Genomic DNA, 16,844 nt, shown 5'->3' on the forward strand with positions numbered 1-16,844 from the left:
TAATCTACTGTGACTGAGCAAGGCTTTGACGTAGTCAGCCACATACTGATTATGGTTAAACTTGCGCACTTGACGTTGACTTGTCGATTGTGAATCTCTTGCACAGCTATCTGCTCAATAGATCTTGTTTGTTGCCGTAAATGGCCAAACCTCTTCTTTGTATAAAGTGACTAGTTGGGTCCCTCAGGGGTCTGTATTAGGCCCACTCTATTCTACTTTACGTTAATGATGTTTCTTTTGCCATTCGTATTCTTCTTTCTCTTGTATGCCGATGACATCAAGATATTTAAGTAAATTCATTCAGTTAATGACTGTCGCTGCTGCTGTCAGATTTCTGTTCTTTTCGAAGGTGCAACGGCAATAACTTTCTCTGAATACCTCAAAGACAAAATTCATGTCTATCACTCACAAAACATCTAGCGTGTCATTTCAATACACTGTGATCTGTCGTTATGCAAGGTTTATGAAATCAGTGATCTTGGTGTTGTTGTTGATAGCACGTTAAACTTTCGCTCACGTTAAGCGTGCTGCTATGCGGGGCCTTCGTTCTCTCGGAGTGTGTGCAGAATATCTCGAGAATTCAGTCTTCTCCTATAGCTATCCACAAATTGTACCACCGCAATATATCTCCACACTTGAGTATAGTCCGTGATATGGAATGGCATTTCTCAATCCAGCGGTAGCACCACTGAACGGGTCCAGAAAAAAATTCCTCAGCATATATAACCATCGCTTTGCAGAAATCACTGGGATCTCGTTCAAAACTGCTGGATTATTAGTGTGCCATCACTTCACTGCCGACGAATCGGTCTGATCTGTTTATTCTTTACAAGCTAGTTCATGGTATCATATCAGCCCTGTACTTCTCAATTGTGTTAATTTTCGAATTCCGCGTAAGTCAACCAGAGAGAATAGACCGTTTCATATACGCCTGCTCCTTCCAACACTCTCCTGTTGACAGAGTACAAGGTCTCTTTAATGTTAATTTCCTGACTTGACGTTTTCGTGTACACAGTCATTGCTTTTATCCGAGCTTTGCACTGTCCTGACACAGTATGCCACAAAGTACGAAGTCTTCCCTTCTCCGTCTTTCCGCAAAGTTGTATATCCCTTTCCGACCCTGCGACCAGTGTACTGGACATAACAAAAAAAGCGGAGCAGAAAAGCAAGCAAAGCCACAATCGAAGCCGAAAAACTTGCCAGCTTCTGTAAGAGGCGAAAAATATCTTGTTGGATGTAGTTCCTCCTTTAGCCCCAATTTCTTATGGGGGCGCATCAGAGTAATGGCGTCATTCAAGAGGAAACGCGCGCGCGTAGTGTGCTCAATAATACAAAATTATTTGAGGAATTATCTTCGCGCAATTCAAATAACTTAAATCGTGCGAGCTGATTTATGCCCTCTTGAAGCAATGTTGCAAAAAGGTAGCTTTTGTGATCAGCAGTTTGCTCGCAATGCAAGATTGTATTCATGTTCAGTGCACTGGACACTGGGATGAAATCGGCGCGCATTGTGCTAAACATGGAGGACAGAAAACAAACTAGGAAGTACGTCACGTGACAGTCTTGAAACCCAGCTATAAAAATTGAACCAGGATCAAGCTGGGAATTCTACCAAGAGCCTGGAGCACGAGGAGGGACCGGCGTCCGAGGAGGTTGGCTTGTGGACGCTAAGCGCATTCCCTCCTAGCTTTTTACCCCTTCGTGGTGCTGAACGATATGCGCGACAGTTAACAATAGAATTTTTTTTTCTCAGGTCAAAACACCATTTTTGTGTTTTAAAAGACAATTAACTTTCTGACAGGAACAACAGAAACATTTTTTCAAAGAAGAAAGAATGTGTGTACCCATAAGTGGAACAAATGAATCCTAGTGTGCAGCATACTGGACATGATTCTCCCGTGAAAGCCATTGTACCTACGGTCTCCTTTATTTTTTTTGCATGCTTTTCAATAGCCTATTAGCTAGAAAAGAACATTGAAAAATTTTGTTCTACCCTAGGAAAAATTTGGGACGGAAAGGGATATATGCAATCTAATTTTTCATTCCCCTTCAATATTATCGTGTTGTCTTTTCCTCCCCTTTATGTTATTTCTCTTTGTCTACGCGATTTCGCTCTTGATATTCTGAGGATTCTCTGTATTGTATTTTATTTTTATTCTTTATTTTGCGTGCGCCTGCACAAAGTCCTTACGGTTGTTCCTGGGCACGTTAGCTAAATGATCGATCGATTGATTGATTGATTGATTGATTGATTGATTGATTGGTTGGTTGATTATTATTATTAATATTATTATTGTGATGACTGAGAGCGGCATCGGGATTCTAGCGCCCGGGGAGCTGATGGAGGCAGAGGAAGAAGAAGGTCAGAGAATAGTGTAGGTATGAGCCATGTGTAGAGGCTTATCATCATCATCATCAGAATAGCCGGCCCAGGAACGGGTGCTGTCTCTGTGTCTCGCTCCTTACAATGGCGCAGTCTACAAGAACTTAACCGTAAGGCTGTAGCCACCTGTCATCGCGGGACGTCGGCAGCGCTGGTCTCTCCATCCTGGGAACGCCGTCCACGCTTCCTCGCTTATGAACCACGGCCCGACCGCTGCTACAGCTACCCATCAAACCATCCCAGGATGGCGTCCAGGCCTCCTCGGTGGCTCAAGGGTACGCTTACCCCGGCGCCGCCAAGACACTGCACGGCCTACCGTTGCCCAGGAATGCCGCTCACGCTTCCCGTTGCGAGAACGTCTCGCTGACTACATCATGGTCACCTGAGCCGCTTAGGGATGCCGCCTAAGCTCCCTCGGACAAGGATACTGCCTCAGTGAGCACTGATAAGCTCCTACCCCTCCGACGTCACCATTATCTCCGCGTGCGGATCGCCCGAAAGCGCCGCCGAGCTTTTCCGTACCGTCGTGCGACTCCGAGTCACGGTCAACGCCATGACAGCGTCGAGCTCTGCGCTGTTCCCCGTCATCTTGCCGGCGTGAGTGCCATCAGCACCATGTTGGACATAGCCGCCTCGCAAGACCTTGAGGCCAGCCCACCCAAGAACCGCAGAGAGTTGCGGCGTACTCTCACGCAGCTCTCAAACCAACTGGGCTGCTTGGCGTCGGCATACTCCGGATTTTCGCCTGCCGACCCACCATCGCCGGCTGTCGGCGAATTACCGGAGTTCCACGGTTTCCAGAACGACGCCGGCAATGGGTGGCGACCGTGAACGCTCTTGGAGCTCGTGAGTGCTGGACGGATCAGCAGAAGTGGTGCGTGGCCATAGACCGCCTTCGAAATGGTGCCGCGGCGTGGCACAGGTACGAAGGCGCGAGGCAGCAGTCCTGGGTGGAGTGGAGCGCTAAGCTCATAGCTGCCTTTGGACCGATTGACTACCACCTCGCTACCATCACCCAGTCCAACCTGACCGTTACCGAGGGTGGAGCTCAGGAGCGGCACCACCTCGAGGCTGCAACTGTGAATTGCAGCTCACCTGCAAACAGTGTCACAACGTGCCCTGGGACACCCACACACCTGAGACCAGGCTCACCATTTCAGGCCATGGACTCGGCGTCGGTAACCAACACCATAACTTCTGTGACAGACACTGAGACCACATCTCATTCACAGCCGTTGGAGAAGCGCGATCGAAGTTCACCATCGTATGATCACGTCAGTGCGACTTCTTTGCACCAACCACAGTCGAAGAAGCGGCCCTCACATCACGCGCAACCTGACCTGTCTACGATTTCCGGGAAAGAGCCCCTTCTTGTCGCGTCAAAGCATGGTCCTCCGCTTTCAACGCAGTCATTGACCGACTGTGATGACGCTCAACTACACTCTAATCACGGTAACGTTTACAACAACATAAAAAGACATGCAACTTATAATTTATAAGTTACATGGCTGTTAGAGCAATTTTATCTTTGTGTTTTCTTCATTTCCCTCTCTCTTAAAGGGCCCATGACAGCAAAATTTTTGTTGGTGACTTTTTACTGTAATTTGTAGCTTTGTGTCTGGTAATCCCTAAGTTAAATCGTAAATGCTCTAGCGTATCGTATAACTAATTCTAGCGTAGTTAATTGTGACCATTTTAGCGTCACTTCAAAACGCCCCGCCTAAAAACCACAAGAAACTAGCGCCCCATGCGGGGGAGCGTCAGAGACCACGTGCACTCAAGCTGTGGCGACGTTGAAAGCGCGGTTTTCAAATCGGGCCCCGCGCGCGGTAGAGATTGAAAGTATGTGGGTGCCCTCGGTATGGGTAAACCTGTTAAGCGCGTGTCCCCTCACGAAAACTACCTCGAGAGCAGCCCGATAACAAAGCGAGAGGGGTGCGGAACAATAGGCCTCGCCGGGTGCCAGTCGTCGTATTGTGCACGTGCACCCCGCAAACCTTCCGTGACGTCCACAATACTTGCTTTACTCGTGGAACGTCACACGGGGCCTCTATCTACGTCATACCAGGATGTCGCGAGGAGCAGCCAACTCAATGAGCACTCACGCTTACTTTTAAAACCAAATTAAGATATCTTAAAGGCAACGTTCGTCACTAATAATCAGTCAGATGTGTCCCCGTATACAGGAAAGTCAAACAACAAAAACATCTCGAGGTTTCAATTTTGGTGTCAGGGGTCCTTTAAAGGTTACATCGACAGTAGCGTGCCAATTTAAAAGCTAAGCCCCCGATGAGCATTGTAACCTTCAGATTGTAACTTATAAAAAGCGCAATGACTCATCTGTCAGGGGACCTACACTACGAAGTGGAAGTTTATTGATCGATGTGTCCCATCGCGATCTATCCTGTGCAAGGCTGGCTTTATCAATTGAACAGCGGATGATGTACACACAGAACGGGTCTTGACAGCAGAAACGAAAAATCATAGAAGCAGCGATTTTACATTGCGGCATACTGAGGCAAGCGATAGTGGGGTTTGAATTAAAACAGAAGTTCAATGATGTGGGCCCGCTTCCAAAACCCGTAATTTAAGAAGTGACATAATGTGCACAGACATCAGCAGAAGCACAAGAACGAAAAACCATCGTATGTTGGTTAAATGTTCGTGCTAGACAACTTATTAAGTTGCTCTTATATCTATTTTGCTCTTTAAGCCGCAGAAGTAATTGATTTGCCCTCCGGGAAGCTTCGCATATGGCGACAGGATTAAGTACTGTGAGCATACGACAACCGACCAAATTTAACTAACGATGCGATCGAAGAACCATCCCGTGGCGCGAGAATATTTTCCAAGACTCGTAATACAATTTATTCGAATTTCCCTGTCGTGTTGTCTAGTTAATTTTTTTTTTCGCGTACAGTTAACTGACCGTAATGTACAGCAAACGTCACGGGACAACATAGCACCAACCACGCTTAACCGTCATCAATTCGACAACACGGGAGAAAAAGATGCCGCCGAGTTCACAAAATAGCATGGGACGGCCGCTCCAGTGAAGCCGCATAGAGAGAGGCGTGAGCTCGCGGTGAGTCACAAATGTAGCATCCTCGAGGCGCCGCTTCAACTTCATCGAACCAGGGACGGTGTCATCTCTCCTAGGCTTTGCACAGCTTGAGGTGTATGCCAGGAAGAGAATTCGAATTCGAGGCGGTTGGTGCGGTTGTTGAAGTCGCGTTTGTGCAGTGCTGTTCTTTGTTTCATCGATTTACCAGGTTTTGCGCTCCGCGCTTTGGTGACGTGCGTGGTCGAATCGTGTTGTGTACGTGAGTGGCGTGTAACTCGTGATACAGTAAGCAAGGACAGTCTAACGTGCACGATCCGCCGCAAATCAGCCACGAGGCATTGCAACGGGCACGTTCAGTGGGCTGCGCGGCCGTTGCAACGAGCTGCACTGCTGACTCTTCCCTTGCATGAGACTGGGGCTCTTCGATTTTCGGACTTCTGGCAGCTTTCTGGCAGCCAGAGATAGCCAGAGGGTCAGCCAGCTAGTTCCGGTCGGGACAGGAAGCAGCGTCTTGGTCACGTGTGTGGGAAGCCCGAGACAACCCGAAGCTGCCCCAAGATTACAAAATCGAACGCTGGGACAGCCAGCCTAAACGTAAACAAACGCTACCGCCGTGGCAGCAAACGAAACTTTGCGCCACGTGCGCGTGGTTTTTCTGCATTGCCCGCTTGAAAATATGTGGCTAGGTTTGCTGAAGAGGTGAAGTGATATTCTCGAGCATACGGATTTGGGATACGATCACGTACGTTCGCAAAATCGTCCGCAACTCGCCCCGTCCGCGAACAAAACAGCCAGCTGGCGCACGGCGCCACGAAAGCGATGCAAGGTGAGCTGCCGCGCCGATAACGGCTTAACCAGCTCACGTCTGCTTAGTACGTGTAACAGTCGCTGCACAACACGACGCGAAAATCTCGCGAAAGTGATCGTGTCCCCAAAAGAGCTCGAGGATCTATCGCGTACTACGTCGCACACACGCGTTGACCAGCTTGCGTTTTGTCATAACTTGAGACGTGCGGCGGTATGTGTACCACGAGTGCGTGTTATATCTAAAATAAACTTCCGTGTGACGCGTCTTGGACTCGTTTTGGCAGATGTTGCCTGAGCCTCTTTTCCAGTCCTAAGTGGCACTCCAAAAATCTCATGTACTAGCTCAGCTTTTATTTGAGCTACTAGGTGATAACCGCGTACATTCTACATGGAATTATTACTAAGAGGTGGAAAAAGACAGAGCCGACGATGAAATAAGCAACAAAAGGATGTATACATTTCTGAATTCATCTTCGTTTTTTTTCACATCGACGCGTCGTAGCATAACATTATACCATACCTCATGTACTGGCCCATAGATCGAAGTACACTCGCACGCCGTTCGCGACCAACGAGCATCACACAAAAAACAAACGTCGCGATCGCTTTTATTCGATCAGTGAATTTTATCAACATCGATGACCTAGTTGAAATAGTTAAGTTCTGACGGGGTTCACGGCACGCAAACATACGACGGAGCGAAATATATCGATCACAATCGCCTAAGCTAAATGCACATAAAGCACACAAAACACCACAATCGAATACTACTACGAAAAAATAAACTCGAAAGGGGTCTCCATGCGTTCGTACGAACGTGTACATAACTTTTGGGACATGTGCACGACGCAGTTAGAATGGTTAGAACGCGACAGTTCGCCGCGTTGTTCACGGAAGAAAACTTCACTGGACACATAAGAAAGCAATAAACATTAGCTCCAAATGCTCGCCGCCACTCGTAATCGCGCCATCTCGCACGGCGGAACGGCGCCGAGTGGGCCCGAGCGTAGGACAAGCAAAGGTGTAGTCCGCAAGCGCCCTCATTGCAATCCGTCGAGTCCTCACAAAGATGGGCGGCGAGTGCGTATCGTCTCTTTTCGGCGTCTGCTAGCCCGAAACCTTCCAGAGAGCTTCCACGACTAAATTGTCCTGGAAGGTTCTGGCGACCCCTCGGGCTCCCCGCGGGTCGCCAGAACCGTCCAACCCGAGAAAAACGAACGCCAACCGGAAGTGCGCCGCGGGGGGGTCGGAGCAACCCGAGAAAAAATTAGGGGACCCTTAAGCTTCGCCTTTAAGAGTTGAAACGCAATAGCGAAATCCGGCCCCTAGTGCGCACTTCAACCACTAAGTGCATACTTATTAATGTGTTTTTGTTACACACACACGCGCACACACACGCGCACACACACGCACACACACACACACAACACACACACACACACACACACACACACCACACACACACCACACACACACACACACACACACACACACACCCCGCGCGCGCGCGCGCGCGCGCGAATGGCACAGGTTTTCGATCTAAAGCAAGAGTCGCATGGCCTCGAAGATACACGCCGCGCGCTCGCCATCTCGGAGGCCATGAAGAGTCTCACAATGCCTCACAGATGGCAGCACATTATCTAGCGTTGCTGTTTGCTTGTTGATATGTTTTCCGCTAGATGGACATAGTTGTCCATTTTTAGAGCTGTTTGAAAGTTCGTGTGTGTTTTTTAGCGGCGATGGCTGCACTATCCCGGCCTTTTTCGACGTAGTTTGATGGTCTCCCAAATGCGCCTACAAATCGCCGAATGGGCTCGTTTTCGTCGTGACACCTGTCGAACAAAATGCGTTAAGGAGACTCCTTCCACTACATAGCATTTATGTAGTGTTTTTTTTCCGAAATAGCTGCAAGTACCTCGTGGCTTCGTGGTAGGACACCTGCTTGCCACGCGAACGGCCCGGGTTCGATCCTCAGTGAAACCGAAATTGTTATTCTTTATTTATTTGCTGCTTTCTCGATTTTTCGCTCACGGTCGATTTTTCGCTCACAACCAACGGTGCCGACACCGACAACGGAATTTCTGCGGACACGAGCTCTCTAACGCTATCGCGTTTAAAACGAGCGCGCTCTGGCTGGCTCTGGCAGCCCGCGGGTAGCCAGAAGTGGAAAATCGAAGAGCCCCACTGGCAATTGTCGAGCGGGTAGCATCCGTTGTTACGTTGACCGAAGACAGTAGTAAATGTGATCTGCAGGTAAGCAATATTCTCTCTTCAGTACGTTATTTGCTTGTGTATATGCGCTTATGTCGCGTGTTTACCTGAATTCATGCTCATGCTTACGCTTCTGTACGAGATGGGTCGTGTCAGAAAAATAAATAGTGTCATGCTTTTATGTAATGCATTGTTATTGGCAATTTGACTTTACAAGATGGGTGTTTGGGCGTATATTATCAAACATCCAAGATCATTTGTAATCATACACGCTTGTGCGAGAAGAAATGGAGGAAAGAAGTTTAACCCTTTTTGCTGTCGCCGTCTTGGTACCTTCAACACGCTCGATGAAGGCTGCAATCACGGTGTGAAATACTGTAGGCGGCATAAACAAAGTGGCCCATATCAGCTTTGTCCAGACGAGCTCTGCGTGCCCAGTGACTCGCTCCTGTCCATGGCAGTCTGGGCAGTTTGTCATGTCCTTGTCAGCGATACGTGATATTTCGCGGCGTCTATGTGCAACGTTTTTGCTGCGGTAGTCTTAAGTGGACGGGTGAAGGTTTAAGGCGGTAATGCGGGCTAGTCCGTTGTGATCAGTGGCATTCATTTCGGTAGCGGAAAGAAAATGAAATACACATAAAAAAAGCCCTCGCAGAGTGATGTAGCGCGTGCGCGCCTGTGCAACGGGTTCTTGTGTGTTTCCTTTCAGTAAATGAAGGAAAGGGTGACTCTTAAGGGCTCGTTTTTCTTTGTTAGACACAATATTAATGAGAACTAACAGACAATAACGCTGAGGAAAGTATAAGGGGTATTATCTGTAGTATTTAGAATATAAATGTGAAGAAAGAAAAGTGGACGAAAAGATAACTTGCCGCCGGCAGGGAACGAACCTGCGACCTTCGAATAACGCGTCCGATGCTCTATCACTGAGCTACGGCGGCGGTCATCATCCCGTCCACTTTATGGGGTATATATGTGCGCATTTAAACCTCGGAGTGTTAGTCAGCGCCAGTCGCTGCCATGGCCGGGAGTGTGGAACACTCATTTTTATGCCTGTTGGCGTCACGTAGCACGTGATCTTTTTAAGAGCTGGCAGTTGACAATAATCCCTCGCATACTACCTGAACGCATCATATCTGCCAGGACGAGACCCTCGCTATGAATAAAGGAAGGGATGACTCTTAACGGCTCGTTTTTCTTTGTTAGACACAATATTAATTAAGGGATTATTGGTCAACTGCCAGCTCTTAAAACGATCACGTGCTACGTGACGCCAACAGGCATAAAAATGAGATTTCCACACTCTCCGCCATGGCAGCGACTGGCGCTGACTAACACTCCGAGGTTTAAATGCGCACATATATACCCCACAAAGTGGACGGGAGCATGACCGCCGCCGTAGCTCTGTGGTAGAGCATCGGACGCCTTATTCGAAGGTCGCAGGTTCGGTCCCTGCCGGCGGCAAGTTATCGTTTCGTCCACTTTTCTTTCTTCACATTTATATTCTAAATACTACAAATAACACGCCTTATACTTTCCTCGGCGTTATTGTGTGTTAGTTCTCATTAATATTGTGTCTAACAAAGAAAAAACAAGCCCTTAAGAGTCATCCCTTTCCTCCATTGATAGCGAGGGTCTCGTCCTGGCAGACATGATGCGTTCAGGTAGTATGCGAGGGATTATTGGTCAACTGCGAGCTCTTAAAAAGATCACGTGCTACGTGACGCCAACAGGCATAAAATGAGTGTTCCACTCTCCCCGCCATGGCAGCGACTGGCGCTGACTAACACTCCGAGGTTTAAATGCGCACATATATACCCCATAAAGTGGACGGGAGGATGACCGCCACCGTAGCTCAGTGGTAGAGCATCGGACGCGTTATTCGAAGGTCGCAGGTTCGGTCCCTGCCGGCGGCAAGTTATCTTTTCGTCCACTTTTCTTTCTTCACATTTATATCCTTGCAGTAAAGTCGGTTGATGTCTAGCGCCGGTCCTGTATACGTGTCCGCTCTTGTGTCTGTGTCTTTAATTTTTTTTGCGCTACTGAAATGAATGGAAAGTTCAAGTACACGAAAGACAATGAAAATGGCGTTAATAGTGCTTTTAAGTGTCTTAAAGGAAATCACAGCATCCTTCCGTGTGTTGCTGAATGTAGGAAACTCGAGGCACTGCGCCTACCGATGTAAACATTTAATACACACACACAAAAGGACGTTTATGACGTGAAAAAATGAATTGGTAAATCCAGTGCTTTGGCTGAGCACGTTTCAGGGGACACGCAATCGACTGGGGGAAGGGGCGTGCCCATGCTAATGAAAAATTACTGTCACGACGTCTTGATCTCGAGTCGCTCTTGATACCGACGACTCCGCGCACTCTCAACACGAGCGATGGCAATCTACCTTCAGTATAGGGAACCCAAGCTGAAGTTTGCGGCGCGACGACAGCGCCGCGCCAGCCGCGCTGCGGCTCTGTCGGAAAGCTCTGAACCTTCGGCGCGGCCGACTCAGCCCCTTTCACGGTAGCGGTAGCGCACGTGCGCACGCGTTCTTCTCTCGGTGCGGGTAACTGGGAGGCCTTCAGCTGGGTAGTACGTTGAACCGAGAGGCTTGCTGTGCGAAGCTGCGCATTTCAGCGATGGCAGAAGCGACCCCGCGGAAGCGCAAGCATGGTCCGAAGTATTGCGGTTTAGCGGCCAGCCACAACAGTGCAGACAACACCAAGGCACGCGATTCACGTGTTAAACTAGGCGGCAAGCGTGGATAGCTGACAGCGCTGTCTCTCCTTCTATTTTGGCTGTCGGAGTTCATCGCTTTCGTTCGTTCCGACTACCTGAATCGGTAAGTAACGCGGCGCATGCACGCAGCGACTACTTTAACGATTACTCGCTGTCTTCTCGTATTGTTAAAGTCCAGTTACGGTTGTAGGTGAAGCAAATTTGTGTTTTGATTCCCCGTGTTCGTGAGACCTACCAGTCGTTGTTGAACGTTCACATTCGCGTTATACCGTTAGCATTGCGCGGTTGGTTGAATTCAACTGAACTCGGCACATCGTCAGAAGTTCGGCGCCTGCATTTCACGCGTCGGGAAGGCTGCTTTATCACGCCGGAACGGACGTCTGTGCATCTGCAGCAAGCTTTGACATCGTTCTGCAGGTTTGCTTTGTTTTTGTCACTTTATTAGGGTGATATATATTTAAGCCGCTGAATATAACTGGCACTTAATACATGCTTTGCAATTGCAACCTGGAAGTAACCACCTTCTGACTTTGTGCGATTTTCTAGCCGCGTTCACGCAGCAGGTTTTATACGCCTGTCAAGTCGATATCATAAAAAGAGACTGCAAGCATGATGCGAGAGCCGAAAAAACGAGGCGAGCAGTTCATCTTGCTTCACAGTGGTTAAAGCTCAGCTAGCTGCCTCGCGTCTTAATCGGCGGGTGATTCTCCAGCGCCGCGGAGGACTTGACTCTAACCTTCTCAGGAAGCGGTGCCATGGCCGTATAATCTTTTTTTCGCACGCCGCAAACGTTTGTTCACGAAAGTACACGACTGCTACTGTAAGCGTGCCATATCAAAACAACAAACATATGATTCGTAGTCCACGCCGCAGAACATCGATAGCGTGTACGGCTTCATTTCGGAGTGCATGTGGACCATTATTCATCTTTAACATGACAAAATGAGACTTACCTCGAGGTATACGTCCTACACGGTGTAATCGCGACTTGGGAAATGCATTTCGCTTTGAGTTTTGCGTCGTTGTTATCGATCGTCTGCTCTTCACCGTTAACGTGATTGACGAGCCTTTCTCATTTTATCAAGTTCGCTTTTCGGAAGTGCCAGTCAAGCTTGAAAATCCTTTTGAAGCCGCACTGCAAGCAGTACATTGTGAGGCGGCACAGTGCACCGCGAGAGCTCTGCACGCGGTGGGAAGAAGGGAAAACGCGCGCTGCTAACACCCCAGTTTCTCTTTTCCTGCCAGAGATGGCGCTGCCTGTCAAGAGTAAAGGTTTTCTTTTTTTTTTTCGAGCCTGGTGGCACACTTGTCACCGCCCCGTTATAAAGGGGACGCTCATAGCATCCATCCATCCATCCATCCAGCAGCGCCGCTAAGCGTTGCTTGGGAAGCCTATAGGCTTCCCAAGCAACGCTAAGCGGCGCTGCTGCTCTTGACAGGCAGCGCCATCTCTGGCAGAAAGATAGAAACTGGGGTGTCAGCAGCGCGCGTTTTCCCTTCTCTCGACCGCGTTGCCGCTCGCTTCTGTGCACGTGCAGAGCTCTCGCGGCGCCTCAAAATGTACCGCCTGCAGCGCGGGTTCAAAAAGATCTCACAGCTGGACAAGCACTTCCGAAAAGCGAACTTGATAAAAGGAGAAAGGCTCGTCAATCACGTTAATGGTGAAGAGCAGTCGATCGACGACAACGGCGCCCGACTCAAAGCGAAATGCATTTCCCAAGTCGCGATTACACCGTTTAGGACTATACCTTCAGGTAAGTCTCATTCTGTCATGTTAAAGATGAATAATGGTCGACATGCACTCCGAAATGAAGCCGTACACGCTATCGATGTTCTGCGGTGTGGACTACAAATCATATGATTGTTGTTTTGATATGGCATGCTTACAGTAGCAGCCGTGTACTTTCGTGAACAAACGTTTGCGGCTTGCGAAAAAAAGAAATTATACGGCCATGGCACTGTTTCCTGAGAAGGTTAGAGTCAAGTCCTCCGTGCCACTGGAGAATCACCCGCCGATTAAGACGTGAGGCAGCTAGCTGAGCTTTAACCACTGTGAAGCAAGATGAACTGCTCGCCTCGTTTTTTCGACTCTCGCGTCATGCTTGCAGTCTATTTTTATGATATCGACTTGACAGGCGTGTAAAACCTGCTGCGCGAACGCGGCTAGAAATTCGCACAGTCAGATGTTGGTTACTTCAAGGTTGCAATTGCAAAGCATGTATTAAGTACCAGTTATATTTAGCGGCTTAAATATATATCATCCTAATAAAGTGACAAAAAGAAAGCAAAGCTGCAGAACGATGTCAAAGCTTGCTGAAAATGCAAAGACGTCCGTTCCGGCGTGATAAAGCAGCCTTCCCGACGCGTGAATTGCAGGCGCCGAACTTCTGACAATGTGCCGAGTTCAGTTGAATTCAACCAACCGCGCAACGCTAACGGTATAACGTGAGTGTGAACGTTCAACAACGACGGGTAGGTCTCACGAACACGGGGAATCAAAACACAAAGTGGTTTCACCTACAACCGCAACTGAAATTTCACAATGCGAGAAGACAGCGAGTAATCATTGCTGTAGTCGCTGCGTGCATGCGCCGCGTTACTTACCGATTCAGGTAGTCGAAACGAACGAAAGCAATGAACTCAGACAGCCAAAATAGAAGGCGGGACAGCGCTGTCAGCTATCCACGCTTGCCGCCTTTATTTCACGTGCGACACGCCCGGGAATCGATACAGTTTCACACGTGAATCGCGTGCCTTGGTGTTGTCTGCACTGTTGTGGCAGCGCACTGTCGCGACTACGAAAAGCACACTCAGTTGCGACGAGGGGGACGAGTAACTCAGAGGAGACGGGGTTGCTCTGGGTGGGACCCGACTGCTTTAGGTCCGACCGGAGAGGCTAAGGCAACAGTGCGCCGCCGCGCATGGGTTAACGGGGGTTGCTGGCCCTTCGGAAAAGCGAGGACTCATCTGGCGAACCAGTGCCCGTACGCAAGTCCGTCGGTCCGAGCGTGGGGAACCTACGCGAACTCAACCGAGAACCATCGGGTCAGTGAGGGCTCGTCTGGCAGCCAGTGCCCATACGCCAACTCCGACGGTTTACGGCAAGCTAGGGGAGTGAAGGACAAGGTCTACACGCTCCCAATGTCCAGGGGGTTCTGTCCTTCTTCGTTCCCGGTGGCCGCCTTTTATCCCATGCGCCTCGAGGTCAACGACGCTGCAAGGGGACATCCGGTTCTACCAACATTTCCTTATTTGGCGATTTGGCTCTACTCGGGGAGGGACAAGTGGGAGGGTCGTTTTCTAGCGTGTCTCCCCCTGTCGGACCTTAGCGCAGGCTTTTCTTTATTTCCCTTTAAACGACATAGATGGCGCCGCTGCGCTACATTCCTTCCCGGTACAAAAGATTGGTGAGTGTCCTCACTCACATGCGACTATACTATACATGCAGGCAAGTACAGGCATGCCACACACAGCAATGTTCCGTCGAAGCACACATGATTGCTTCTGTGCTAAGTCCACTAGCCTGAACAGCCTATGTCCGGTGGAACTGTCATAGTCGCGTGCAATCAGCCGTGGACTTCTTAGGGTGATCTGTCGTAGTCCTTATTGGAGCACGCGCACGCACACTCCAAACAGATCACCTGTACACACACACACACACACACACACACACACACACACACACACACACACACACACACACACACACACACACACACACACACCACACACACACACACACACACACACACACACACACACACACACACACACACACACACACACACACATGCGGCACTTCGTGGTTCTCTTGGACGCGTTCACGCAACGTCTTTGCGGTTCGTTTGTGCAGATTTTGTCCTGCTGCGTTCCTCTCCGCGACACACACACGTACACCACTTCACACGCGCACACTCGTCGACTAATAGTACACAAAGTCGTCTCGCCGCGGAGGCACTATACGACGATTGTTCCTCCCTGTAGTCGAAGCCTGGTCACCTGGCACAGTGTCCGATGCATCGAAGAATTCTTCGCCGTCGCTATCAGATGGCGGTTCATTGTGCTGTGCAGTCACTTCTGGGCACGTTTTCGTTGCATCAGCTGTACCGGTGGTGGTGAGCTCATCGGGATTGTGTTCTGAGTCGGCTTCTGAGTCGTCTTCACGCTCGACGTAGGGTTTGATCCGGTTGACATTGACAATGTCACGACGTCCACGGCGACTCTCTAGCTCCCAATCGTTTTCTGCTGTTTGTCTCACGAGGCGAAAGGGTCCATGGTAAGGACGTAGAAATTTCGATGTGTGGCCTCGCTTGGATGCAGGCATACGTACGTATACGAGGTCGCCAGCAGTCAGGGTTTGTGTGCGGTGTGTTTTATCGTACCGCAGCTTGTTCACCTCCTGTGCTCTTCGTTCTCGCTCAAGCACCAACTCTCTAGCATCCCTCCACCGGCGCCTTGTTTCCTCATTCATTGAACCCATTGCCTCTCCAGGGGATAATTCAGTGCCGCATCGATCGGCAGTGTTGGCTCGTGTCCATGTAGCAGGAAGAAGGGGGAGTAACCAGTTGTCTCATGTACGGATGAGTTATAGGCGAACGTCACGAAGGGGAGAAATTGATCCCAGTCGCGGTGGTCTGATGAGACATATTGGCTAATCATCTCGGCTAGCGTCCGGTTGAAGCGCTCGCAAAGGCCGTTTGTTTGAGGATGATATGCTGTTGTACGTGTGTGGGTCGTGTGAGTGATACGGAACAGCTGTTCCATCATATCAGCCAGAAAGTGTTGTCCTCGGTCTGTGATTACTTGCTCCGGCGCTCCATGCCGAAGGGCTATTGCTTCCAAGAATGCCTTTGCAGCGTGTGCAGCTGTTGCTTCCGGAACGGCCACAGTTTCCGCCCACTTGGTGTGATAATCGATCAGCACTATCACATGTCGATTTCCTTCTGAGGACTGTGTTAAAGGACCCAAGAAGTCCATCCCGAGCCGCTGAAAAGGGCGACTAGCGGGCGGTATTGGTTGCAGAAGGCCGGATGGTTTGGTCGGTGGGGTCTTACGCGTTTGGCAATCTGGGCAAGATCGTACGTATTTTGTTATCTCGGCGAACATTTTTGGCCAGAAGTAGCCTTGGCTGATTTTGTTGAGGGTCATGCCCAGATGTCCGGCTGTAATGTCGTCGTGACAGGAAACCAATATTTCGCGGCGAAGTGGCTTAGGTACTGCTAAGGCCAGTCGGTCTTCCTCAAAACCCTTCGCTCTTCTTAGTAACACTCCGTCCTGCAGGCTGAAGGCTCTAGCTGACCGGCGGATTTTTCTCTGCACGGGCCTTTCTGGGTTCCTCAGGTGCTCGATAATTGGCCTTAAGAAGCGGTCCTCTTCTTGAAATTTAATTGTCCTTTCCCTCTGGTCGTCTGCAAGGAGCAGCGGCATATCTTCACAAGAAGGGCTGGCATCACTTGTTTATTTATTTATTTATTTATTTATTTATTTATTTATTTATTTATTTATTTATTTATTTATTTATTTATTTATTTATTTATTTATTCAATACTGTGGGCCTTTTCAGGCCTATACAGGAGAGGGCATACAAAATAAGGTGGACTTCATATCAGGAAAAAATAAAAAGGGAAAATCCGCAGTACAAGG

At 49.2% G+C, this 16,844-nt stretch overlaps 1 non-coding gene across 1 annotated transcript; it reads left to right on the plus strand.

Annotated features, from left to right (window-relative positions):
• Positions 1–9,857: 9,857 nt before the first annotated feature.
• Trnar-ccu (transfer RNA arginine (anticodon CCU)) lies at positions 9,858–9,929 on the plus strand. Its single transcript has one exon. It is a non-coding gene; the product is annotated as a tRNA-Arg (tRNA).
• Positions 9,930–16,844: the final 6,915 nt, after the last annotated feature.

This window comes from Rhipicephalus sanguineus, chromosome 6 (assembly GCF_013339695.2).
Source record: "Rhipicephalus sanguineus isolate Rsan-2018 chromosome 6, BIME_Rsan_1.4, whole genome shotgun sequence".
Taxonomy (NCBI): Eukaryota; Metazoa; Arthropoda; class Arachnida; order Ixodida; family Ixodidae; genus Rhipicephalus; species Rhipicephalus sanguineus.